Source organism: Mus musculus, chromosome 13 (assembly GCF_000001635.26).
Source record: "Mus musculus strain C57BL/6J chromosome 13, GRCm38.p6 C57BL/6J".
In the NCBI taxonomy this organism is placed as follows: Eukaryota; Metazoa; Chordata; class Mammalia; order Rodentia; family Muridae; genus Mus; species Mus musculus.
The window spans coordinates 84,700,444-84,728,397 of record NC_000079.6 but is presented as its reverse complement, the minus strand read 5'-3'; the positions used below and the strand labels follow the sequence as shown (position 1 = coordinate 84,728,397).

The 27,954-nt window shown below is 36.9% G+C and overlaps 1 long non-coding RNA gene across 4 annotated transcripts in view; it reads left to right on the top strand.

Annotated features, from left to right (window-relative positions):
* The window catches only part of Gm34196, a 332,426-nt gene that overhangs the window by 177,794 nt on the left and 126,678 nt on the right, over positions 1 to 27,954 (top strand). The window lies entirely within an intron of this gene.

Sequence of the window (27,954 nt, the reverse complement as noted above, 5' to 3'; positions counted from 1 at the left end):
GAATTTCTATTTGGAGTCATGTAGGCTTCTTGTATGTGTATGGGCATCTCTTTCTTTAGGTTAATGAAGTTTTCTTCTATAATTTTGTTGAAGATATTTACTGGCCCTTTAAGTTGATAATCTTCATTCTCATCTATTATCTCTAGGTTTGGTCTTCTCATTGTGTCCTGGATTTCCTGGATGTTTTGTGTTAGGATCTTTTTACATTTTGCATTTTCTTTATTTGTTGTGTCCATGTTTTCTATGGAATCTTCTGCACCTGAGATTCTCTCCTCTATCTCTTGTATTTTGTTGGTAATGCTTGCATTTATGTCTCCTGATTTCTTTCCTAGGATTTCTATCTCCAGAGTTGTCTCTCTTTGTGTTTTCTTTATTGTTTCTAGTTTCATTTTTAAATTTTGGATGGCTTTGTTCAATTCCTTCACCTGTTTGTGTTTTCCTGTAATTCATTAAAGTATTTTGTGTTTCCTCTTTTATGGACTTCTACCTGTTTAGCTGGGTTCTCCTGTATTTCTTTAAAGGAGTTATTGTCCTTCTTAAAATCCTCTACCAGCATCATGAGATGTGATTTTAGATCTGAATTTTGCATTTCTGGTGTGCTGGTGTATCTAGGACTTGTCATGGTGGGAGAACCGGGTTCTGATGATACCAAATAACCTTGTTTTTTGTTGCTTATGTTGTATGCTTGCCTCCACCATTTGATTATTTCTCATGCCCTCTGGTTAGACTGGCTGTGGATTTATCAATCTTTTTTATTTTCTCAATGAACCAGCTCCTGGTTTTGTTAATTCTCTATATAGTTCTTTTTGTTTCTAATTGGTTTATTTCATCCCTGAGTTTCATTATTTCCTGCCATCTACTCCTCGTGGGTGTATTTGCTTCTTTCTCTTCTAGAGCTTTCAAGTGTGCTGTCAAGCTACTAGTGTCTGCTTCCTCCAATTTCTTTTTGGAGGCACTTACAGTTATTAGTTTTCCACTTACCACTGCTTTTATTGTGTTCCATCGGTTTTGGTATGATATGTCTTCATTTTCATTAAATTCTAAAAAGCCTTTAATTTCTTTGTTTATTTCTTCCTTGACCAATTATCATTAAGTAGAATATTGTTTAGCTTCCATGTGTATGTGTGTCTTCCACTGTTTTTGTTGGAATTTAAGAGTAGCTTTAGTCTGTGGAGATCTGATAGGGTGCAGGAGATTATTCCAATCTTTTTGTATCTATTGAGGTCTGTTTTTTGACAAATTATGTGGTCAGTTTTGGAGAAGGTGCCATGAGGTTCTGAGAAGAAGGTATATTCTTTTGCTTTAGAATGAAATGTTCTATAAATATCTGTTAGATCCATTTGGTTCATTACTTCTGTTGGTTTCACTGTGTCTCTGTTTAGTTTCTGTTTCCATGATCTGTCCATTGCTGAGAATGGGGTGTTGACGACTCCCACTATTATTGTGTGAGGTGCAATGTGTGCTTTGAGCTTTAGTAAAATTTCCTTTATGAATGTTGGTGCCCTTGCATTAGGAGCATAGCTACTCAGAATTGAGAGTTCATCTGGTTAGAATTTTTCTTTCATCAGTATTTTTCCTTATCTTTTTTGATAACTTTAGATTGAAAATTCGATTGTATTCAATATTAGAAAGGCTACTGCAGTTTGTTTCTTGAGACCATTTTCTAGGAGAATTTTTTTCCAGCTTTTTACTCTGAGGTATTGTCTGTCTTTTTCACTGAGGTAGGATTACTTTATGCTGCAAAATGTTGGGTCATGAATGTATTCAGTCTGTTGGTCTATGTGTTTCTAGTGGGGAAGTGAGTCCATTGATATTAAGAAATTTTAAGAAAAAATGATTTTTGCTTCTTCTTTTTTGGGGGGTTGTTGTTGTTAGAGGTGGAAGTATGTTTGTGAGGCTATGTTCTTTTTCATTTCGTTTTTTTTTTTAATTTTTAATATTTTTATTGTGTATTTTCCTCAAATACATTTCCAATGCTATCCCAAAAGTCCCCCATACCCTCTCCCCCCCCCCCACTTCCCTACCCACCCATTCCCATTTTTTTGGCCCTGGCTTTCCCCTGTTCTGGGGCATATAAAGTTTGTGTGTCCAATGGGCCTCTCTTTCCAGTGATGGCCAACTAGGCCATCTTTTGATACATATGCAGCTAGAGTCAAGAGCTCTTGAATACTGGTTAGTTCATAATGTTGTTCTACCTATAGGGTTGCAGATCCTTTTAGCTCCTTGGGTACTTTCTCTAGCTCCTCCATTGGGAGCCCTGTGATCCATCCAATAGCTGACTGTGAGCATCCACTTCTGTGTTTGCTAGACCCCGGCATAGTCTCACAAGAGACAGCTATATCTGGGTCCTTTCAGCAAAATCTTGCTAGTGTATGCAATGGTGTCAGTGCTTGGAAGCTGATTATGGGGTGGATCCCTGGATATGGCAGTCTCTAGATGGTCCATCCTTTCTTCTCAGCTCCAAACTTTGTCTCTGTAACTCCTTCCATGGGTGTTTTGTTCCCAATTCTAAGAAGGGGCACAGTGTCCACATTTTGGTTTTCATTCTTCTTGAGTTTCATGCGTTTAGCAAATTGTATTTTATACCTTGGGTATCCTAAGTTTTGGGTTAATATCCACTTATCAGTGAGTACATATTGTGTGAGTTTCTTTGTGATTGTGTTAATTCACTCAGGATGATGCCCTCCAGGTCCATCCATTTGGCTAGGAATTTCATGAATTCATTCTTTTTAATAGCTGAGTAGTACTCCATTGTGTAAATGTACCACATTTTCTGTATCCATTCCTCTGTTGAGGGGCATCTGGGTTCTTTCCAACTTCTGGCTATTATAAATAAGGCTGCTATGAACATAGTGGAGCATGTGTTCTTCTTACCGGTTGGGACATCTTCTGGATATATGCCCTGGAGAGGTATTGCTGGATCCTCCGGTAGTACTATGTCCAATTTTCTAAGGTACTGCCAAATTGATTTCCAGAGTGGTTGCAATCCCAACAACAATGGAGGAGTGTTCCCCTTTCTCCACATCCTCGCCAGCATCTGCGGTCACCTGAATTTTTGATCTTAGCCATTCTGACTGGTGTGAGGTGGAATCTCAGGGTTGTTCGGATTTGCATTTCCCTGATGATTAAGGATGTTGAACATTTTTTCAGGTGCTTCTCTGCCATTCGATATTCCTTACGTGAGAATTCTTTGTTCATTTCTGAGCCCCATTTTTTAATGGGGTTATTTGATTTTCTGGAGTACACCTTCTTGAGTTCTTAATATATATTGGATATTAGTCCCCTATCTGATTTAGGATAGGTAAAGATCCTTTCCCAATCTGTTGGTGGCCATTTGTGTCTTATTGAAGGTGTCTTTTGCCTTGCAGAAGCTTTGCAATTTTATGAGGTCCATAAAGGACATAGAAAGCCATTGCTGTTCTATTCAGGAATTTTTCCCCCTCTACCCATATCTTCGAGGCTTTTCCCTACTTTCTTCTCTATAAGTTTCAGTGTCTCTGGTTTTATGTGGAGTTCCTTGATCCACTTAGATTTGGCCTTAGTACAAGGAGATAGGAATGGATGGGTTCAAATTCTTCTACATGATAACAACCAGTTGTGCCAGCACCAATTGTTGAAAATGCTGTCTTTCTTCCACTGGATGGTTTTAGCTCCCTTGTCGAAGATCAAGTGTCCATAGGTGTGTGGGTTCATTTCTGGGTCTTCAATTCTATTCCATTGGACTACTTGTCTGTCACTATACCAGTACCATGCAGTTTTTATCACAATTGTTCTGTAGTAAAGCTTTAGGTCAGGCATGGTGATTCCACCAGAGGTTCTTTTATCCTTGAGAAGAGTTTTTGCTATCCTAGGTATTTTGTTATTCCAGATGAATTTGCAAATTGCTCCTTCTAATTCGTTGAAGAATTGAGTTGGAATTTTGATGGGGATTGCATTGAATCTGTAGATTGCTTTTGGCAAGATAGCCATTTTTACAGTGTTGATCCTGCCAATCCATGAGCATGGGAGATCTTTACATCTTCTGAGATGTCTTTAATTTCTTTCTTCAGAGACTTGAAGTTTTTATCATACAGATCTTTCACTTCCTTAGTTAGAGTCACGCCAAGATATTTTATATTATTTGTGACTATTGAGAAGGGTGTTGTTTCCCTAATTTCTTTCTCAGCCTATTTATTGTTTGTGTAGAGAAAGACCATTGACTTGTTTGAGTTAATTTTATATCCAGCTACTTCACCGAAGCTGTTTATCAGGTTTAGGAGTTCTCTGGTGGAATTTTTAGGGTCACTTGTATATACTATCATATCATCTGCAAAAAGTGATATTTTGACTTCCTCTTTTCCAATTTGTATCCCCTTGATCTCCTTTTGTTGTCGAATTGCTCTGGCTAGGACTTCTAGTACAATGTTGAATAGGTATGGAGAGAGTGGACAGTCTTATCTAGTCCCTGATTTTAGTGGGATTGCTTCAAGCTTCTCACCATTTACTTTGATGTTGGCTACTGGTTTGCTGTAGATTGCTTTTATCATGTTTAGGTATAGGCCTTGAATTCCTGATCTTTCCAAGACTTTTATCATGAATGGGTGTTGAATCTTGTTGAATGCTTTTTCCTCATCTAATAAGATGATCATGTGTTTTTTGTCTTTGAGTTTGTTTATATAATGGATTAAGTTGATGTATGTATGTATATTAAACCATCCTTGCATCCATGGAATAAAAACTACATAGTCAGGATGGATGATTGCTTTAATGTGTTCTTGGATTCAGTTATCGAGAATTTTATTGAGGATTTTTGCATCAATATTCATAAGGGAAATTGGTTTGAAGTTCTCTATCTTTGTTGGATCTTTCTGTGGTTTAGGTATCAGAGTAATTGTGGCTTCATAGAATGAGTTGGGTAGAGTTCCTTCTACTTCTATTTTGTGGAATAGTCTCTGCAGAAGTGGAATTAGATCTTCTTTGAAGATCTGGTAGAACTCTGCACTAAACCCATCTGGTCCTGGCCTTTTTTTGGCTGGGAGACTATTAATGACTGCTTCTAATTATTTAGGGAATATGGGACTGTTTAGATCATTAACTTGATCCCGATTTAACTTTGGTACCTGGTATCTGTCTATAAATATGTCCATTTCGTCCAGGTTTTCCAGTTTTGTTGAATATAGCCTTTTGTAGAAGGATCTGATGGTGTTTTGGATTTCTTCAGGATCTGTTGTTATGTCTCCCTTTTCATTTCTGATCTTTAATTAGGATGTTGTCCCTGTGCCCTCTAGTGAGTCTAGCTAAGGGTTTATCTATCTTGTTGATTTTCTCAAAGAACCAAGTCCGCGTTTGGTTAATTTGAATAGTTCTTCTTGTTTCCACTTGGTTTATTTCACCCCTGAGTTTGATTATTTCCTGCTGTCTACTCCTCTTGGGTGAATTTTCTTCCTTTTTTCTAGAGCTTTTAGATGTGTTGTCAATCTGCTAGTGTGTGCTCTCTCCAGTTTCTTTTTGGAGGCACTCAGAGCTATGAGTTTCCCTCTTAGAAATGCTTTCATTGTGTCCCATAGGTTTGGGTATGTTGTGGCTTCATTTTCATTAAACTCTAAAAAGTCTTTAATTTCTTTATTTATTCCTTCCTTGATCAAGGTATCATTGAGAAGAGTGTTGTTCAATTTCCACGTGAATGTTAGCTTTCCATTATTTCTGTTGTTATTGAAGATCAGCCTTAGTCCATGGTGGTCTGATAGGATGCATGGGACAATTTCAATATTTTTGTATCTGTTGAGGCCTGTTTTGTGACCAATTATATGGTCAATTTTGGAGAAGGTCGCATGAGGTACTGAGAAGAAGCTATATCCTTTTGTTTTAGGATAAAATGTTCTGTAGATATCTGTTAAGTCCATTTGTTTCATAACTTCTGCTAGTTTCACTGTGTCCCTGTTTAGTTTCTGTTTCCACGATCTGTCCATTGATGAAAGTGGTGTGTTGAAGTCTCCCACTATTATTGCGTGAGGTGCAATGTGTGCTTTGAGCTTTACTAAAGTGTCTTTAATGAATGTGGCTGCCTTTGCATTTGGAGCATAGATATTCAGAATTGAGAGTTGCTCTTGGAGGATTTTACCTTTGATGAGTATGAAGTGTCCCTCCTTGTCTTTTTTGATAACTTTGGGTTGGAAGTCGATTTTATTCGATATTAGAATGGCTACTCCAGCTTTTTCTTCAGACCATTTGCTTGGAATATTGTTTTCCAGCCTTTTACTCTGAGGTATTGTCTGTCTTTTTCCCTGAGATGGGTTTCCTGTAAGCAGCAGAATGTTGGGTCCTGTTTGTGTAGCCAGTCTCTTAGTCTAAGTCTTTTTATTGGGGAATTGACTCCGTTGATATTAATAGATATTAAGGAAAAGTAATTGTTGCTTCCTTTTACTTTTGTTGTTAGAGTTGGCATTCTGTTCTTGTGGCTGTCTTCTTTTAATTTGTTGAGGGATTACTTTCTTGCTTTTTCTAGGGCCTTGTATTGGTCCTTGTATTTCCGACCTTATATTGGGTTTTTTCTGTTATTATCCCTTGAAGGGCTGGATTTGTGGAAAGATAATGTGTGAATTTGGTTTTGTCATGGAATACTTTGATTTCTCCATCTATGGTAATTGAGAGTTTGGCTGGGTATAGTAGCCTGGGCTGGCATTTGTGTTCTCATATTGTCTGTATAACATCTGTCCTGGCTCTTCTGGCTTTCATAGTATCTGGTGAAAAGTCTGGTGTAATTCTGATAGGCCTGCCTTTATATGTTACTTGACCTTTCTCCCTTACTGCTTTTAATATTCTATCTTTATTTAGTGCATTTGTTGTTCTGATTATTATGTGTTGGGAGGAATTTCTTTTCTGGTCCAGTCTATTTGGAGTTCTGTAGGCTTCTTGTATGTTCATGGGCATTTCTTTCTTTAGGTTTGGGAAGTTTTCTTCTATAATTTTGTTGAAGATATTTGCTGGTCCTTTGCGTTGAAAATCTTCACTCTCATCAACTCCTATTATCTTTAGGTTTGGTCTTCTCATTGTGTCCTGGATTTCCTGGATGTTTTGAGTTAGGATCCTTTTGCGTTTTGTATTTTCTTTGATTGTTGTACTGATGTTCTCTATGGAATCTTCTGCACCTGAGATTCTCTCTTCCATCTCTTGTATTCTGTTGCTGATGCTCTCATCTATGGTTCCAGATTACTTTCCTAGGGTTTCTATCTCCAGCGTTGCCTCACTTTAGATTTTCTTTATTGTGTCTACTTCCCTTTTTAGGTCTAGTTCGGTTTTGTTCATTTCCATTACCTGTTTGGATGTGTTTTCCTGTTTTTCTTTAAGGACTTCTACCTGTTTGGTGTGTTTTCCTGTTTTTCTTTAAGGACTTGTAATTCTTTGGCAGTGTTCTCCTGTATTTCTTTAAGTGAGTTATTAAAGTCCTTCTTGCTAGGACATGAGATATGTTTTTAAATCTGGGTCTAGATTTTTGGTTGTTTTTGGGTGCCCAGGCCTAGTTGGGTTGGGAGTGCTGCGTTCTGATGATGGTGAGTGGTCTTGATTTCTGTTAGTAGGATTCTTACATTTGCCTTTCGCCATCTGGTAATCTCTGGAGCTAGTTGTTATAGTTGTCTCTGGTTAGAGCTTTTTCCTCGGGTGATTCTGTTAGTCTCTATCAGCAGACCTGGGAGACAAGCTCTCTCCTCTGAGTTTCAGTGGTCAGAGCACTCTCTGTAAGCAAGCTCTCCTCTTAGAGGAAAGGTGCACAGCTATCTGTCTTTAGGACCTCCCTCCTGGCAGAAGACGAAGGCCCAAAACAGGACCTGTCCTGAAGCTGAGTTGCTTTGGCCTGTCCCAGAAGCTGTTAGCTTCTGTATTCTACACTCTCACCTGTGCAGAATCCTCTCGGAGGAGTCCTGGAACCAAGATGTCTGCAGCCGATGCTCAGGCCAAGCGCTCTGGACCGGGCAGACCCCTATCCTCTGGCTGGGAAAGTGGCCAGCTGTTTGGGGCCCGAAAAGGGGGCTGCCTTAGAAGCTCTGTGGCTCCTGCCTGTCCCAGAAGCTTTTAGCTTCTGTATTCCATACTCTCACCTGTGCATAATACTCTCGGCTGGGTCCCAGAACCAAGATGTCTGCTGCTCATGCTCAGGCAAAGCGCTCTCGCGCCGGGCGGACTCCTTTCCTCTCTTCTTTTTCATTTCTTAAAAGAAGATATTTCCTTGATTTTTCTAGAGTGTCATTTCGTTCCTTATGTTGAAGTTTTCTTTTTATTATTCTGTAAAGGACTGGATTTATGGAGAAATAGTGTGTAAATTTGCTTTTGTTATGGAATATCTTGGTCCCTTCACGTATGGTAATTGAGAGTTTTGCTGGGTATGGTAGCCTGGGCTTGCATTTGTGTTCTTTTATGGTTTGTATGACATCTGCCCAGGATCTTCTGGCTTTCATCATCTCTGGTGAGAAGTCTGGTGTAATTCTACTAGGTCTGCTTTTATATGTTACTTGAAAATTTCCCTTACTGCTTTTAATATTCTTTCTTTGTTTTGTGCATTTGGTGTTTTGATTATTATATCACAGGAGAAATTTATTTTCTGGTCCAATGTATTTAATGTTCTGTAGTCTTCCTGTATGTTCATGGGCATCTCTTTCTTTAGGTTAATGAAGTTTTCTTCTATAATTTTTTTGAAGATATTTACTGGCCCTTTAATTTGGGAATCTTTGTTCTCTTTTATACCTATTATCCTTAGGTTTGGTCATCTCATTGTGTCCTGGATTTCCTGGATGTTTTGGGTTAGGAGCTTTTTGTATTTAACTTTTTGTATTCTTTTACTGTTTGTTAATGTTTTCTACGGTATCTTCTGCACCTGGGATTCTGTCTTCTGTCTCATGTATTCTGTTGGCGATGCTTGCACATATGACTCCTGATATCGTTCCTATGCTTTCTATCTCCAGGATTGTCTACCTTGGTCATTACTTTATTGTTTCTACTTTCATTTTTAGATACTGGGTGGTTTTGCTCAATTCCTTCACCTGTTTTTTGTGTTTTCCTGGGATTCTTTAAGGAATTTTTCTGATTACTTTTGAAGGGCTATAGCTGTTTATTTGAGCTCTCCTGTATTTAAGAGAGTTATTTATGTCCTTCTTAAGGTCCTCTCTCATCATCATGAGAAGTGATTTTAAATTGGAATCTTGCTTTTCTTGCATGATATAGTATCTAGAACTTGCTGTGTTGGGAGAGCTGGGTTCTGGTGATGCTAAGTAGCCTTGGTTTCTGTTGGTAACATTCTTGTATTTGCCTCTTGCCATCTGGTTATCTCTGGTGTTAGATCGTCTTGCTGTCTCTGGTTGGAGCTTTTCCTTTCTATGTGTCTGTCAACCTGTGACAGCATTCCTGGGAGACCAACTCTCTCCTGGTGAAACTTGTATACAGAGGGGTGTGTTTCAGCCCAAGCTCTAGGTGCATATGGTGACTGGAAGGATCCTGTTCCAGCAGCTCTACTGTTCCTGTGCCCTACGTGTTCCTTGTTACCCTGCTCCAGACAGTTATTGTATGGAAAGTGGCTATCTCACCTCTGAGCATCAGAGTGAAAGCACTCCTTAAAGAACATCTCTCTCCTGGTGGGACCTATGAACAGCAGGCTGTGGGACAGCCTCAGCTCCTGAGTGTAGATGGCAGATTGGCCTCAGTACCAATTGTTAACTCTTTTCCTGATGTCCACTCACATACATTTTATGTATTAAAGGATGTATTCAATTTGGGTCTTTATCCTACATACACACACATGCCTATACATACTTGGTCTGACTTTATAATATGGAGGATTCTTATACAGTCTGTATAATAATCAGATTTGTTTTCCAAGTATTCTTGTAGCCTGTAGAAAAAGTTTTCATTTTATTTCCAATCAATTGGTTATGATCACAGTTAAGACAGTCAGCACCTCCATTATTCATAGAAATTCTTTCTTTTTCTTCTCCAATTCAAAAGCAATATACTTAGAAAATGAAAAATTAATTTAATTAGTAACAAAAAATAATTTTGTTTTTGAAATGTTGTAGGATAAACCTCAGGTCCTAGTATATGTAGTGGTTGAACATTCCTCCACTCAGTTACAGAATCCCATATTTCAAGTTTGTGCACACTCTACACCACATATAAGAAATCACCACCTAGCTCTTCTTTTATATTTTCTTCTAGATATTTGCACTTAAAGTTTTTGTTATGAAATCAATTTTGAGTTAAATTGTGCCTCAGATGTGCAGTCCAGGTTGAAATGATACTTTCCATGTATGGTGCTTTAGCCTGATTTATTGAGTATAGTTCTCATCCTCAAGTGCTTCAGCATCTTTGATGCAAGTGAAGTGATAGTTGATATGTGAATCTATTTCAGGGTTGATTCTACTTCATTTTTCTTTCCTTTTTTCTTTCCTTTCTTTCTTCCCTTCTCTCTCTTTCTCTTTTTTGCCTTATATAGTTATCTTGTTACTGTAGGTGGAAAATAAGGCTTAAAATTATTTTAAATTGTATTTTTAACATTTTGAGTAAATGAAATTCTTTGGATTTCATTTCATATTTTATAGTCAGTTGATTATTTTTAAAAAATACAAAGAGCTGGGCAGTGGTGGCACATGCCTTTAATCCTAGCACTTGGGAGGCAGAGGTAGGTGGATTTCTGAGTTCAATGCCAGCCTGGTATACAGAGTGAGTTCCAGGACAGCCAGAGCTATACAGAGAAACCCTGTCTTAAACCAAAAACAACCAAAAACCAAAAACCAAAAACCAAAAACCAAAAACCAAAACCAAAACTCAAAACCAAAATCCCAACCCCCCCAAAAAAAACAACAAAAAAAAAAAACAAAAAAGAAGAAGAAGAAGAAGAAGAAGAAGAAGAAGAAGAAGAAGAAGAAGAAGAAGAAGAAGAAGAAGAAGAAGAAGAAGAAGAAGAAGAAGAAGAAAGAAAAAGAAAAGAAATACACACTTATCTACTAATGCAATAGTGATATAACTGTTATGGGGTAACCAACTACTATCTAATTAAGGCATGTTCCATGGAGTAAAATACATGCTTGACACTGTAAATCTGGTCAAAAACCTATGACTGCACAGGTCAACTCAGAGGAATTTGATAACATTGTTTTGCTAAATGAATATGTACCAAACTGTCATCTAAATATTTTGTCTATTCTCTGAGACCAACGTTGTTTTGAGCCTTACAGAAGCTTTTTAGTTTCATAATATCCCTTTTATTAATTTTTGAAGTTAGTGCCTGTGCTATTGGTGTTTTGTTCGGGAAGTTGTCTCATGTGCCAATGCATTCAAAACTATTCCCCACTCTATCTTGTATCAGGTTCAGTGTATCTGGTTTTATGTTGAGGTTTTTAATCTACTTGGGTTTGGGCTGTTTGCAAAGTGATAGATATGGATTTATTTGGATTCTTCTACATACCAGCAACCAGGTATAACAGCACCATTTGTTTAAGATGCTTTATTTTTAAAATTTTATAGCTTTGGCTTCTTTATCAAAACTCAGATTGTGGATTTATATCTGTGACTTTTTCAATTCTACTGACAACCTTTCTGGTTTTATGCCAATAAAATGCAGCTCTATTACTATAGCTCTGAAGTGCAATTTGAAATCAGGAATTCTGATACCTATGGAAGTTCTTCTATTGTACAGGCTTGTTTTAACTGTTTGTTCTTTCAGGGTGTTTAAAGAATTGTGTTGGAATTTTGATGTGGATTGAGTTCAATCTGAAGATTGCTTTTGGTAGGATGGCCATTTTAAAATGCTGATTGATAAGATGAAATATTTTCTCCAATTTTGTTCTTCAGAGACTTGAAGTTTTCATCATACAGGTCTTTCACTTGCTTGGTTGGCATTAACCTCAGATATTTTATATTATTTGTGGCTATTGTGAAGGGTGATGTTTCCCTCATTTATTTCTCAGCTCCTTTGTCTTTTATATATAAGAGTGCTACTGGTTTTTTAAAATCATGTATCTAGCCACTTTGCTGAAAGTGTTTATCTGGTTTAGGTGTTCCCTGGTAGAATTTGGGGGGTCAGTATATATACTATCACATAACCTGTGAACAGTGATATTTTGACTTATTTCTTTTCAATCTGTATTCCCTTGATCTACTTCATTTGCCTTATTTCTCTAGCTAGGACTTCATGTACTATGTTGAATAGATGAGAAGAGAGTGGACAGCCCTTGTCTTGTCTTTGGTTGAAGTGGAATTGGTTTGAGTTTCTCTTTATTTAATTTGATGTTTGCTATAGACTTGCTGTAAGTTTATTCTGTAAATTTATTATATTTAGGTATGTCCTTTGTATCCCTGATGTCTCTAAAACTTTTCTTATGAAGGTGTGCTGGTGCCTTTCTGTGAAAGGCTTTTTTCAGCATCTAGTAAGATGATCATGTGTTTTTGTTTTCATTTTATTTTTTTTAATTTGTTTGTTTATATGGTGGATTACATTGACAGATTTCTGTATGTTGTATCATCCTGCAACTGAAACCTACTTGATCACTGTAAATTATCTTTTTGGTGTGTTATTGCATTCAGTTTGCAATAATTTATTGTTTTTGAGTTTATGTTCTTGAGGGAAATTGATCTGTAATTCCTTTTCATTGTTGAGTATTAGAGTCTTTTTGTGGTTTGGGTATTAGGTTGCCCGTGGCCTCATAAAAAAAAAAAAAAGTAGGAAATGATCCTTCTGTTTCTATCTTGTGGAATAGTTTGAGGAGTATTTGGTGTAGGTGGTTTGACTGCCCACTTAGTACTCCTGGAAGGTTGCATGCATCCAACAACCTTGGAGCTATCTCAGATCTGTGAGTAGAAAAGAAACACACACACACACACACACACACACACACACACCACATGCACACACACACACACACACACACACACACACCACATGCACATACACATACACACACATCAGTTACTCATAAAATGCCTTGGCTAACTCAGTGACTGGGCACCCCTAAATCTTAGTCTGGAAAGTGGTCAGTGGCCAGTATCCCAATATCTCACATGGATGGTTGGCTTTATTTCCTAAGCTACCAAGTCCCCTTCTACTCCCTCATTCCTCCTGATTCTCACTGTGTCTTACACATGCAACTATCAGATTCTCACCCCATGCTAGCCATTGGCTACTGGCAATCTTATTGATAAATCAAAAGTGAATTGAGGGCAAGGGCCTTTTGCATCAGTAAACACAGTTTCCCAATTAAATAAAAGCATCAAAATGAACTCCCTACAAATATCAGTAGTATCTCTTCTTTGAAGGTCTGGTAGAATTATTCTGCAGTAAAACCACCTGTCCCTTGGCTATTTTATTTGAGGGAGAATTTATTGACTATTTCTATGTCCTTGGGGGTTATAGGTCTATTTAAATACTTTTTTATTAGATATTTTCTTTATTTATATTTAAAATGTTATCCTATTTCCTGGTTTTCCTTCTGAAAATACCCTATCCCTTCCCCTCTCCCCATGCTCCCCAACTGACCCACTCCCAATCCTGGTCCTGGCATTCCCCTATACTGGGGCATAGAGCCTTCACAGGACCAAGGTCCTCTCCTCCCATTGATGATCAATGAGGCCATCCTCTGCTACATATATAGCTAGAGCCACAAGTTCCACCATACATTTTCTTTGATTGGTAGTATAGTTCCAAGGAGCTCTGAAGATACTAATAGGTTCATATTGATGTTCCTTCTATGGGGGCTTCAGATCCCTTCAACTCCCTAAGAATAACTCTGGCTCCTTCATTCGGGACCCTGTGCTCCATCTAATAGATGACTGTGAGCATCCACTTCTGTACTTGCCAGGCACTGGCAAAGCCTCATAGGAGACAGCTATATCAGGTTCCTATCAGCAGGCTCTTGTTGGCATCTGCCTAGTGTCTGGGTTTGGTGGTTGTTTATGGGGTGGATCCCTGAGTGGGGCAGTCTCTTCATGGTCCTTCCTTCAGGTTTTGCTACCAACTTTGACTCTGTAACTCCTTCCAGGTGTATTTTGTTCCCCATTCTAAGAAGGAATGTAGGATCCACACTTTGGTCTTCCTTCTTCTTGAGTTTCATGTGTTCTGCAAATTGTATTTTCGGTATTCTAAGTTTCTGGGATAATATTCACTTATCAGTGAGTGCATTTGATGTGTGTTCTTTTGTGATTGGGTTACCTCACTCAGGATGATATCTTCCAGATCCATCCATTTGCCTAAGAATTTCATAAATTCATTGTTTTTAATAGCTGAGTAGTATTAAATTGTGTAAATGTACCACATTTTCTGTATCCATTCTTCTGTTGAGGGACATCTGGATTCTTTCCAGCTTCTGGCTATTATAAATAAGACTGCTATGAACATAGTGGAGCATATGTCCTTATTACAAGTTGGAACATTTTCTAGGTATATTCCCAGGAGAGGTATTGCTGGATCTTCCTGTAGTACTATGTCCAATTTTTCTGAGGAACTGCCAGACTGATTTCCAGAATGATTGTACCATCTTGCAATCCCACCAATAATGGAGTGTTCCTCTTTCTCCACGTCCTCCCCAGCATCTGCTGTCACTTGAGTTTTTGATCTTAGCCATTCTGACTGGTGTGAGGTGGAATCTCAGGGTTCTTTTGATTTGCATTTCCCTGATGATTAAGGATGTTGAATATTTATTCAGATTCTTCTCATCCATTCACAATTCCTCAGTTTGGAATTCTTTGTTTAGCTCTGTAACTCATTTTTTAATAGATTTATTTGATTTTCTGGAGTCCAGCTTCTTGAGTTCTTTGTATATATTGAATATTAGTCCCCCATCTGATTTAGGATTGGTAAAGATTCTTTCCAAATCTTTTGGCGGCCTTTTTGTCTTATTGACAGTGTCTTTTGCCTTACAAAAACTTTGCAATTTTATAAGGTCCCATTTGTCAATTCTCAATCTTACAGCCCAAGCCATTGCTGTTCTGTTCAGGAAAATTTCCCCTGTATCAATATATTCAAGGCTTTTCACCACTTTCTCCTCTATAAGTTTCAGAGTCTCTGGTTTTATGTGAAGTTCCTTTATCCACTTAGACTTGAACTTTGTACAAGGAGATAAGGACGAATCAATTCGAATTCTTCTACATAATAATGGCCAGGTGAGCCAGCACCATTTGTTGAAAATGCTGCCTTTTTTCCACTGGATGGTTTTAGCTCCCCTGTCAAAGATGACGAAGTGACCATAGGTGTGTGGGTTCATTTCCAGGTCTTCAATTCTATTCCATAGATCTACCTGCCTGTTTCTGTACTAATACCATGCAGTTTTTAATTACGATTTCTTTGTAGTACAACTTGAGGTCAGAGATGGTGATTCTACCAGAGGTTCTTTTATTCTTTAGAATAGTTTTTGCTATCCTAAGTTTTTTGTTATTCCAGGTGAATTTCCAAATTGTAGTTTCTAACTCAGTGAACAATTGAGTTGGACTTTTGATGGGGATTGCATTGAATCTTAGATTGCTTTTGGCAAGGTAGCCATTTTTAATATATTGATCCTGCCAATTCATGAGCATGGGAGATCTTTCCATCTTCTGAGATCTTTTTCAATTTCTTTCTTCAGAGACTTGAAATTCTTATCTTAGAGATCTTTCACTTGCTTAGTTAGAGTCACACTGAGGTATTTTATATTATTTGTGACTATTGTGAAGGGTGTTGTTTCCCTAATTTCATTGTCAGCCTGTTTACCCTTTGATTAGAGAAAGGCCACTGATTAGTTTGAGTTAATTTTATATATAGCTACTGTACTTAAGCTGTTTATCAGGTTTAGGAGTTCTCTGGTGTAATTTTCATGGTAAGTTATATATTCTATTATATCATCTGCAAATAGTGATATTTTGACTTCTTCCTTTCCAATTTGTACCCCTTGATCTCCTTTTGTTGTCTAATTACTCTAGTTAGGACTTCAAGTACTATATTAAATAGGTAGGGAAAAAGTGGGCAGCCTTGTCTAGTCCCTAATTTTAGTGTGATTGCTTCAAGTTTCTCTCCATTTAGTTTGATGTTAGCTATTGTTTGCTGTATATTGCTTTTATTATGTTTAGGTATGGGCCTTGAATTCCTGATCTTTCCAAGACTTTTTTCATGAAGGGGTGTTGGATTTTGTCAAATGCTTTCTCAGCATCTAATGAGATGATCATATGGTTTTTATCTTTGCGTTTGTTTATTTAGTGGATTACGTTGATGGATTTCAATATATTAAACCATCCCTGCATCCCTGGGATGAAGTCTACTTGGTCACGATGGATGATCATTTTGATGTGTTCTTGGATTCGGTTTGTGAGAATTTTCTTGAGTATTTTGCATCAATATTCATAAGGAAAATTGGTCTGAAGTTCTCTTTCTTTGTTGGGTCCTTGTGTAGTTTAGGTATCAGAGTAATTGTGGCTTCATAGAATGAATTGAGTAGAGTACCTTCTGTTTCTATTTTGTGAAATAGTTTGAGGAGAATTGGAATTAAGTTTTCTTTGATGGTCTAATAGAACTAAACCCTTCTGGTCCTGGGCTTTTTTTTTTTTTGGTTGGGAAACAATTGATGACTGCTTCTATTTTTTGAGGGAAAATGGGGCTGTATAGATCATTAATCTCATCCTGATTTAACTTTGGTACCTGGTATCTGCCTAGGAATTTGTCCATATAATCCAGGTTTTCCTGATTGTTGAGTATAGCCTTTTATAGTAGGATCTGATGATGCTTTGGATTTCTTTGTGTTCTGTTGTTATGTCCCCCTTTTCATTTCTGATTTTGTTAAGTAGGATACTCTCCCCATGCCCTATAGTTAGTCTGGCTAAGGGTTTATCTATCTTGTTGACTTTCTCAAAAAACCAACTACTGATTTGGTTGATTCTTTGTATAGCTTGTTGATGCTGTTGTTGTTGTTGTTTGTTTGTTTGTTTGTTTCCACTTGGCTGATTTCATCCCTGAGTTTGTTTATTTCCTGCTGTCTACTACTCTTGGATGAATATGCTTCCATTTTTTCTAGAGATTTTAGGTGTTCTGTCAAGCTGCTAGTGTGTGCTCTCTCTAATTTCTTCTTGGAGGCACACAGAGCTATGAGTTTTCCTCTTAGGACTGCTTTCATTGTGTCCCATGAGTTTGGGTATGTTGTGGCTTCATTTTAATTAAACTCTAAAAATTCTTTAATTTCTTTATTTCTTCTTTGACCAAGTTATCATTGACTAGAGTTTTGTTCAGCTTTCATGTCAATGTTAGCTTTCTATTATTTATGTTGTTATTGAAGGTCAGCCTTAGTCCATGGTGATCTAATAGGGTGCATGGGATAATTTCAATATTTTTGTATTTGTTGAGGCCTGTTTTGTTGACCAGTTATAAGGTCAACTTTGAAGAAGTTACCATGAGGGGCGAGAAGAAGGTATATCCTTTTGTTTTAGGGTGAAATGTTCTATAGATATCTGTTAAATCCATTTGTTTCATAACTTCTGTTAGTTTCATTGTGTCTTTATTTAGTTTCTGTTTCCAGGATGTGTCCATTGATGAGAGTAGGTTGTTAAAATTTCCCACTATTAATGTGTGCTTTGAGCTTTACTAACATTTCTTTAATGGATGTGGCTGCTCTTGCATTTGGAGCATAGATATTAAAAATTGAGAGTTCATCTTGTAAGATTTTACCTTTGATGAGTATGAAGTGCCCCTTCTTGTCTTTTTTACTTTGGGTTAAAAGTCAATTTTATTTGATATTAGAATGGCTACTCCATCTTCTTTCTTTGGACCATTTGCTTGAAAAATTGTTTTCCAGCATTTTACTTTGAGGTAGTGTCTGTCTTTGTCCCTGACGTGGGTTTCCTGTATGTGACAAAATGATGGGTTCCATTTATGTAGCCAGTCTGTCAGTCTATGTCTTTTTTAATGGGAAATTTAGTCCATTGATATTAAGAGATATTAAGGAAAAGTAATTGTTACTTCCTGTTATTTTTGTTGTTAGAGTTGGGATTATGTTCGTTGCGGCTATCTTCTTTTAGGTTTGTTGAAGGATTACTTTCTTGCTTTTTCTAGGGCATAGTTTCCTTCCTTCTGTTGGAGTTTTCCCTTTGTTATCCTTTGAAGGGCTGGATTCATGGAAAGATATTGTGTGAATTTGGTTTGTCATGGAATACTTTGGTTTCTCCATCTATGGTAATTGAGAATTTTGCAGGGTATAGTAGCCTGGGCTGACATTTGTGTTCTCTTAGGGTCTGTATAATATCTGTCCAGGATCTTCTGGCTTTCATAGTCTCTGGTGAGAAGGCTGGTGTAATTCTGATAGGTCTGCCTTTATGTTACTTGACCTTTTCCCCTTATTGCTTTTAATATTCTATCCTTATTTAGTCATTGTGGGTTTTGATTATTATGCTTTGGGAGGAATTTCTTTTCTGGTCCAGTCTATTTGGAGTCATGTAGGCTTCTTGTGTGTGTATGGACATCCCTTTCTTTAGATTTCTTTATTGAAGTTTTCTTCTATAATTTTGTTGAAGATATTTACTGGCCCTTTAAGTTGATAATCTTCATTCTCATCTATACCTATTATCTGTAGGTTTGGTCTTCTCATTGTGTCCTGGATTGCCTGGATGTTTTGAGTTAGGATCTTTTTACATTTTGCATTTTCTTTTTCTATTTAAATTCTTAATCAGATCTTGATTTAACTTTGGTAAGTGCTTTCAAAGGAGAAAATTGTCCATTTAATTTATATTTTCCAATTTTGAGGAATAAAGGTTATGGTATCTATTGTTATTTCATGCTTCTTGTTTCTGATTTTATTAATATGAATACTCTTTGTGTGTCTATTAATTTGGATAGTGGTTAGTTTATCTTGTTGAGTTTTTCAAAGAGCCAAGTCTTTGTTTCATTGATTCTTTGTATTGTTCTATTTGTTTCCATTTTATTGATTTCAGCCCTCAGTTTGACTAAATCCTGCTGTTTCTTCCTATTGGATGTGTATACTTCTTTTTTGTTCTAGAGCTTTCAGGTGTGCTGTTAAGTTTCTAGAATTCACTATCTCTGATTTTTATTATGAAGGCACTTAATTTTGTGAATGTTCCTGTTAACACTGCTTTGTCCGAGAAGTTTGGAAATGTCATGCATTAATTTTCATTAAATTTTAGTAAGACTTTTTATCTTTTGTATTTCTGCCTTGACCCAATATTCATTCCATGTAGAGTTGTTGAGTTTTCATGAGTTTTAGACTCTGTTGTTTTTGTCATTGTTGTAATCCAACTTTAACATGTTGTATGATGTTGCCTCAGTTCTGCCAGGTGTGCCCCTTGAAGCAGTGGATAAGAAGGCATGTAATCAATGACACAGAGTATGAGAGCAAGTGAGAATGCAAACTTAGTTATTAATTCTCAAGAATGCCCTTTATACCCTCCACCTGCATCCCATTTAAGCAAGTGTGTCCTCCAAGTGGCAGTTTCTCAGTGGCTGTTGTTGTCTGCGTCACCAATGTCTAGGCTCTTAGGTAGGCTTTAGTTTGTCCCTCATGCAATAGTTGCTTAGCTGTGTAGCCCCACTTGCTGTTTAATGATGTTTATGTGGACGTGGTCATCACACTGGCAGCAGGGCTTTTCTGTTCCTTCTCCAATGGTCTGGCAGGATGCAGAGTAAACATCCAATTTTCTTGTGTTAAGAACTGCTTTGTGATCTAGCATGTCATCCATTTTGGAGAATGTCCTGTGAAGTCCTGTGAAGAAGGTATGTCCTTTTGTGTTTGGGTGAAATGTTCTGTGGTTATCTGTTAGGTCCATTTCATTCATAATATTTGTTGGCTCCATTACTTCTCCACTAGTTTATGTCTGGTTGATCTGTCCATTAGTGAGAGTAGGATATTGAAGTCTCCCCCTATTCATGTGTGAGGACTGATGTTATGATTTAAACTGCAGTAATGTTTCTTTTACAAATGTGGGTGCCCTTGCATTGGGAACATATATGTAGAAAATTAAAATGTTGTCTTAGTGGGTTAATGAGTGTTAAGTGTCTTTCCCTATCTCTTTTGGTTAATTTTTGTTTGAGATCGATTTTATTAGATATTAGAGGAGATATACCAGCTTGCTTCTTGTGTCATTTGCTTGCAAAGTCTTTTTCCAATCTTTTATTCAGAGGTAATATTTATCTTTGATATTGAGGTGTATTTCTTGTATACAACAGAATAATGGATCCTGATTTTACATCCATTCTTTTATCCTAGGTCTTTTTATTAGAGAACTGAGTCCACTGATTTTGAGACATACTAATGACCAATTATTGTTAATTCTTGATATTTTGTTGTAATTGGTAGTGATATTGGTTTTGTGTGTGTATGTGTTCCTTCTTTGGGTTATGTTGGTGTGACATTATTTTTTGCCCACATTTTCATGTGTAGTTAAACTCCTTGGGTAGGAGTTGTCCTTATACTACTTTCCATAGAGTTGATTTTGTGGATAGATACTGTTTAAATTTGATTTTGCCATTAAATATCTTGTTTTCTCCATCTATGGTGATTGAAAATTTTGCTGAAGATTGTAGTCTGGCCTGGCATCTGTGATCTCTTAGAGTCTACAAGACATTTACCCAGAGCCTTAGAGCTTTTAAGGCTTTATTGAAAACTCTGGTGCAATTCTAAATGTCTGGCTTTATATACTATCTGGCCTTTTTCCTTTGCAGCTTTTAATAATTTTTGTTGTTCTTTTGTACATTTTGTGTTTTGATTATCATTTAGCAGGAGTGTAGATGAGTGCATGTGTTGAGGAGTGGGCGAGTAGATGGGGGATGGCAGTGTAGGTGGGTTGGGGTGTAGGTGGGAGTGGAGTTGTGGGGGTGATGGAGGAGGTGGTGGCTTACCTGGTTTTCAAGGATCTGGCTTGGCCTCTGGTGAGGAAGGCTTCGGTGTGGACAGGGACATGGTCAAAAGTACACATTTTTTTCAAAAATATTTTGTTCATGGTTAAGAATATTAATTATACAAGTATACTTAAAGTTTTAGTAACCACAGGTAGCTCCTACATACAAATGTAGTAAGATGAGTATTTCAGTGTTATTTAAAACTGAAAATAGTGGAGCAAACCAAAGATGACTGGAGAGAATGTTTAAATAATATTTGGCATGATTCAGTGTTATTGTTTGTAAATAGTAATATACTAAGGATAGATAATAATTATATAGATCTGACATTGCTAAAAATATTTTGTCATTTCAGAATTTATAAAACATATTGATAAGTCATTTTTGAAAACAACTGTGATCTTTTAATGATGAATTGGGATTTAGATAAAATGAAATGTTTCTTGGGGTCAAATTGGTAAAGGAGAAGAAGCAAGACTTAAATTGAAAGTGTGCTCTCACCACAAGTTTTATAAGCTTTTTAAGAATTATATTTATATCTTAATAGATTTGAGCTGATATTGCCATAGATTTCCTAGAACGAAAAACTGTCTCAAGCCAGAAAATTACTTTTTAAAAATGTTATTTACAATGTTTCTTTCTTTTATTTCTTTATTAAAAATAGATTTTTTTATTACAATATATTTTGATTATGGTTTACTTCCCCCGTCTTTTCCCTGATCTTTCCTGCTTCCCAAACCATCCAAATCCACACTGTAAAGTTCACTTTTTCAGGATACAAACAGACATATGCAGTATATAATGATGATATTAATTGTGACAGTGATAGCAATAGTGATGATGATAATAATAGGTGAAATTCAAACAAAAAATAACATAATATAATAAAACAAATAAACAAAAGTTTGCTGGGTGCATGCTAGTAGGTACTGTTCTTAGAGAGCTGAGTTTGTGATAATTCCATCTGACTTTGTGATAATTCCATCTTTTGTGAAACAGTGTTCTATATTTCCAAAAAGCACCTTTCAAAATGGACCTGGCAGAGGGAACCTGACCACCTGACAGCCAATGGCCCACATGGTAAACCAGTGTAGCACATCTATGGTGTTCACAGTCTGGCTCTTCCTTTAAACCTACTTTGTCCCAGATCTCCAGCCCTCATTTTATGGGGTCTAGCTTAATGATACAAAGGTATGCAAGTCTTAGAAATACATATTTTAGTAGTCTGTGTGGCTTTGATGTTTCATGTCAACAAGTCAATAATATCTATTGAGAATTATTTGGATAAATAATCCTTAGATGATTCTTTCTTATTTAAAGAAGAATGTGTAAAGAATGTGTAAAAGCAATGCAGAAGAATGAAGATTCTAGGCCATTTCTAATCATTCCCTAATGATCATAGCTGCTGCTGCAGCCTAGAATAAAGGGGAACTTGTTTCAAATTAAGCAATAATTATTGAAATAATGAAAATAAGAGTCCTTAATATCAAGTAGTTAGTGTCAGCCTCAAAGAATAAGAGAGCAGTTCACTCTCCTCTGCTCTAAAATACTTAATGCATTTTTCACTCTTTTCTTCAGATAAAAAGTAGGAATAAAAGAGATAAACTTATTCATAATTCTGTATACTTTGCCCTTTCTAACTAGATGATGTTGCTGAAAGAAATATGGGTCCCAACACATTACAATATATAAATATCAGGACCTGCATATCAATGGGCCATGTATCTTTGACCTTTGGGATATTAAAATTCTTGATAAACCACAGACACACATGAAGTTAAAAAAGAAAATAATAGTCCTTCTAAGTTATGTTTTGAACTGCCACATAGGAAGAACAATGTCTTACTTGATGCCACACACAATAAAACTACTGACAATTTTTATTATTATGAGTTAATTTGTGATGAGGTTAGCACTGTAGTAACAAGTAATAGATAATGTTCAGGGAAGCAAAAATAGTTTCTACCAATAATATTTTAAATATAATACACTTTTAAGGTATCTCATTTATTTTCATTAGTACTTGGTTTTATGACGAACTCAAGGAGTCTTTTACTGCATTTTATCTATATTATACTTCATTTAACTTAAGCTTTTATACAAATTCACATATTGTGGTTGTTTGAAACACAGGTCCCTTATGCTTACATTTTGAATGTTTGTAAGCTCTAAGCTATTGCTTCAGCACCTTGCCAGCCTACTTGCTTTCATGCTTCCTATTATGATGGTCGTTGACTCTAATTCTCTGAAACTTTTATTACCCAATGAGCAAATTCTTCTATAAGTTACCTTGGACATGGTATCCCTTCCCAGCAATAGGAAAGTAATTAATACTTATATGAGATTAGTTGCTCAATTTAATAGAATATACTAAGTGCAATGCACTTCCTTGTCAGATCATCACCTACTATTTCCTCATAACTGTCCCCATTTCTTTACTTTGTTCTTTAATTATTTGAACTCTTTTCATAAAATGTGTATATTGCTTTTTCCCATTGACAACTCTTTCCTTTGGACAAGAAAACTCTGAGTCTGCAGGTCTAACACATGGCTGTCATATACTGACACTATGGTCATATTTACATTTCTAACCCCCCAATCATGTCTCTATGTACTGCTGCAGACTTGCTTTGTTCTTCAAGCCAATCCTCACAGCTGCATTTCTCATACCGTAGGAATTTATAGCCTCCTAAATTTTCTAACACTTCAAATTTTCTAACACTTCTGATAGCCCTATTTACCACCAGCTCATTTTCAAGCAAACTTCTTCAACTAAGAGAGCCAAAGTTAGGATAACAATGGCATTAATGTAACTTGTTCATTATTGAGAAGAGTTTAAAACAGTATAAAACATTGTCAGAATCTGAGAAGTCCAAGAGGGAAAATGTGATTTGGGACAGTTTCTGGTGATTAGAAAAGGAATGAAAAGCAATGATACAGAGACAGAACCTAAGCTAGTAGATTAGGATATGTAGTATACGGAGCACAGGTTTTATCTAAGCTAGTAGACTAGGATGTACAGCACACAGAGCACAGGCTGAACCTAAGCTAGTAATCTAGGATATGTGGCATACAGAGCACAGGCTTAATCTAAACTAATAGACTAGGATATGTAGCACAAAGAGCAGGCTGAAAGTAGTCTAGGTTATGTGGCATACAGAGCAGGCTGAAGGTAAGCTACTTTAGGATATGTGGCACAGTCAGGACTAACTCTTTTTGTTTGTTTGTTTGTTGGTTGGTTGGTTTTTGTTTTGTGTTTTTGTTTTTGTTTTTTCGAGACAGGGTTTCTCTGTATAGTCCTAGCTGTCCTGGAACTCACTCTGTAGACCAGGCTGGCCTTGAACTCAGAAATACTCCTGCGTCTGCTTTGCAAGTACTGGGATTAAAGGCATGTGCCACCACTGCCTGGCTCAGGACTACCTCTTAACACCATAACTTGGGACACATTACAAGCCATTATTTTTTTTCTATTTCATTATGTTCCTGTGTTGCTATGTTTCTTGTATTGCACAGGGTCCTCTACACAGTCCTGGTTGTCTTGAAATTCACTACATAGACCATATGGTCTTGAACAGAAAGATATTGTGTGTTCTTTGTCTCCTGAGTGTGGAGAATAATGCATGTGCCATTCTCACTTAGTATGGATCTGTGAAAAACTTCTGCCCATAAACCATAACTAGGTCTTTCACAACTAAACAGTAGGCAAAGGCTATTTGAGGGCATTGCTATGTAGGCATGACGTTTTTTCTTCTTTCTTTCTCCCAATGATATCTGTTCAGAAAAAAATTTTCAATCGCATAGAAATTCAAAGTTTCATATGAATTTATTTGTGTACAATTCCATCACTTCTGGCTTAGATGGTTTTGTTGACCTAATTGGGCAATGCCTAAATGATTATTTGGGGGACACTAAGCCATCTTCTCTGATAAACTGGTGCCTTCCTTGGTTTTTGATGAATAGACACAAAAATGTTTTCTTGTTTTCCTTTCTGGGTAGTATACTTTAAACAATATAAAACTAATCCTTTAATTGTTAGGTGATCTTTGAATATACACAGTGACATAATATCAGAAAACTTTTATGTGTCCTAACATGTTAGGACATTCTGAATAGCTATGAAACCTAGAAGACAGAGGGAAGCCTAATTTCATGAACTTGAAAGAGTTTAGTTCTTGTCTTATTGAGATAGAAGAAAGAAATAAGATCTCAGATGTCTCATCATAGAGGACATGGCAGTGGCAGGGAAAGAATACAAGTGTCCAGACAGAAGCCAACTATGCCATCAGCGTTACTCTGCCTTTGTCAGAGAACGAGCTATTTGCAGTGGGTGGTGATTAATGCTGGTTATAACTGGTCAGAGTGCTGAGTATGAGTAATTATTGAGTGATCAGGACACAGGATGTCTATATCTCCTCCTGCAGCACTCAGTGAACATCACAGAAGAGGGGCTGAAACATGTAGGAGCTAGAGGATGCAGAGTGTCATGAAGCACTCTCTTCTGTACACAACATGCCTGTTAAACTCATGTACTCCTAGCAGCAGTGACTTCATTCACAGGATCAGAGCTATCAACTTCCTTCGTGGGTAAAGCTCCACTGAGCCTTTAATCAGTATTTGTGAAGGATACAGAAAAGGAGCACATCTATATCTAATCTATGTATCTCTATATATCTATATCTATGCTATTTAATTAATAATGCTAAGTAAATGTAGTAGGCCACAAAAAAGAACATTAATTTAGAAAGAGAATGAAATAAACTGGAGTTTTGTAGGAGGAGAAGGAGATGAGATGATAAGAATATGATCAAAATATTTTATAAATGTGAATGAAATTGTGAAATAATAGGTGAATCTAAAATAAATACAATAAATTAGAAAAGATACGTGACTTCAGTAGGGATCTTGTTATGCCTTGATAGTGAGTGTGATGGTTTTTAAATTCTTGGACGAGGGAACGGCACCATTTGGAGGTATGGCCTTGTTCAAGTAGGTGTGACCTGGTTGGAGTAGGTGTGTCATTGTAGGTATGGGCTTAATACTCTCACCCTAGGTGCCTGGAAGTCAGTTTTCCACTAGCAGCCTTTGAATGAAGGTTAGAACTCTCAGCTCTGCCTGTGCCATGCCTACCTGAATGCTGCCATGCTCCCACCTTGATGATAATGGACTGAACCTCTGAACCTGTAAGCCAGCCCCAATTAAATGTTGTTTGTTTTTTATAAGACTTGCCTTGGTCATGGTTTCTGTTCACAGCAGTAAAACCCTAAGACAGTGAGGTTAGAATTAGTCCCAAATACCATGATGCCTGAAAAGAAAGGACATTTCCCAGACCAGAAAGGAAACATGAAGTTCTGCATCACAAATATGAGTTGTTAATAGAGATTAGGGAGTCTGAGTGAGAGGGACCTGGAGGTGTTCTGCTTCACACAGGAGGTGCTCCACCTCATCAGAACACAGGAGGTGCTCCACCTCATCAGGACACAGGGAGGTACTCTGCATCACCAGGACTCATTTCAATCGAGTAAGTCAGTGAGTGAATGAATAAATGAATGCATATATAAATAATAATATTCCACTCATAATTTTAAAGAGATTCCCTTAAGGAAATTGGGCTCTAAATATATCAACACAGTAAAATTTGAGAAATATGAATAAATTCAGACCCATGCTAAAGAGTTATATGCCATGACTAATGTAGAAATGCCTTGTTTGAATTTCAGGTTCTTTGAATGAGGACCTGAGTGGTTGCAATTCTAAGGTTGGGATGCTCTGTGCTGTGAGAATCTGGAAGGAGACTCTGAGGTTAATTGTTGCCAGTTGACATACATAAACTGTTGATACTACTGGGGATGCAGGTGCTCTGCCTAGCAGTGGGACCAGCAGTGTTCATCCTAGAGTATGAATTCCATATACTACTCCTAGAGCTCTGTAAAATGAGAGTGTATTAAAAAGTCACTCTACTGCCACTGAAATCCTATGATCTTCTGGGTCATTGGTTTTTTGTTTTTATGCTGGAAAAATTTCACTTTGAAGGAGTTGGAGACATTTCTGTTATGTTTGTTTCAGAATGTACAGGGACTTCTGATCTTATTTAGATTTATTTTTAGACTTAATTTAAAATTTAAGAATTGAAAAAATTAAGTACTATCAAAATTCAAGGCCATCATTTTCTCACAGGTATTGAATTATGATATTGAGCATGAAACATTAGAAATTCATCTCTGAGAGTAGAGAAAACTCATTTTTTTTCTGTACTGAGAGCTTGATACTTTTATTTTTGAGATTGTAATATAATTACGTCACTCTCCTTTCCTTTTCCTCCCTCCAATTTTTCCCATACACCCATTTCCTTCATCTTTTTTTCCACTAAGTATCATGGGATGCATATATGCAAATATAGTCTGGATAGTGATATTTGTATATATGTCTTCAGGACTGACTGACTGGCAACCAACTGATATGTTCTCAGATCAGGGAAGAGCTGGCCCAAGATGCAAATGGCAAGGCTTTTACTAGATCTATCTTACTGGTGGATGCAATTCACAAAGAAAGCTCATCTTTTCCAAGTGTTTTCAAGTTGCTTCTCTAAAGTATCACTAATGTTAACTTTTCAGTGAGTGTACAATTATAAAATAGGATCAGAACTAAAGAGTAAAGTGTGGAGGAAAGGGCAAATAAAACACAATAGTATCCTTTTTAGAGTTAAGTTATAAGTTTAATTAAAGCGTAACTAAAGGTCCTCTCTTAGGAAGAACAACCTGTAATAGCTATGAGCTATGCAGGGGCACACAGCTCTCCTACTTTGGTTAGAGAACATGTAGTCATGAATTAAGGAACATTTGACTTTATGGATATTCATTAGACAGATCTCAGTATCGGCCACACAAAACCAGAAATGGCTCTCATTACAGGCAGCAATAGTACCTTTTTCTGTCTTCCCTTTTTACGCTTTGTTTTCATGTTCTGTTTTCAGATAGTCCAAATAGAGTTTTCACAAACCTACCTTCTTCAGATAATCAGTCACTAAACTCTCCACAAGTCATTTCAAAAGGTCCAGGAGAAGGCATTTGATAGGCTCAGTCCTGGCCCAACCAGCTGTTAGAAGGCAGGCAGGATAAGGAACAGACCACTCA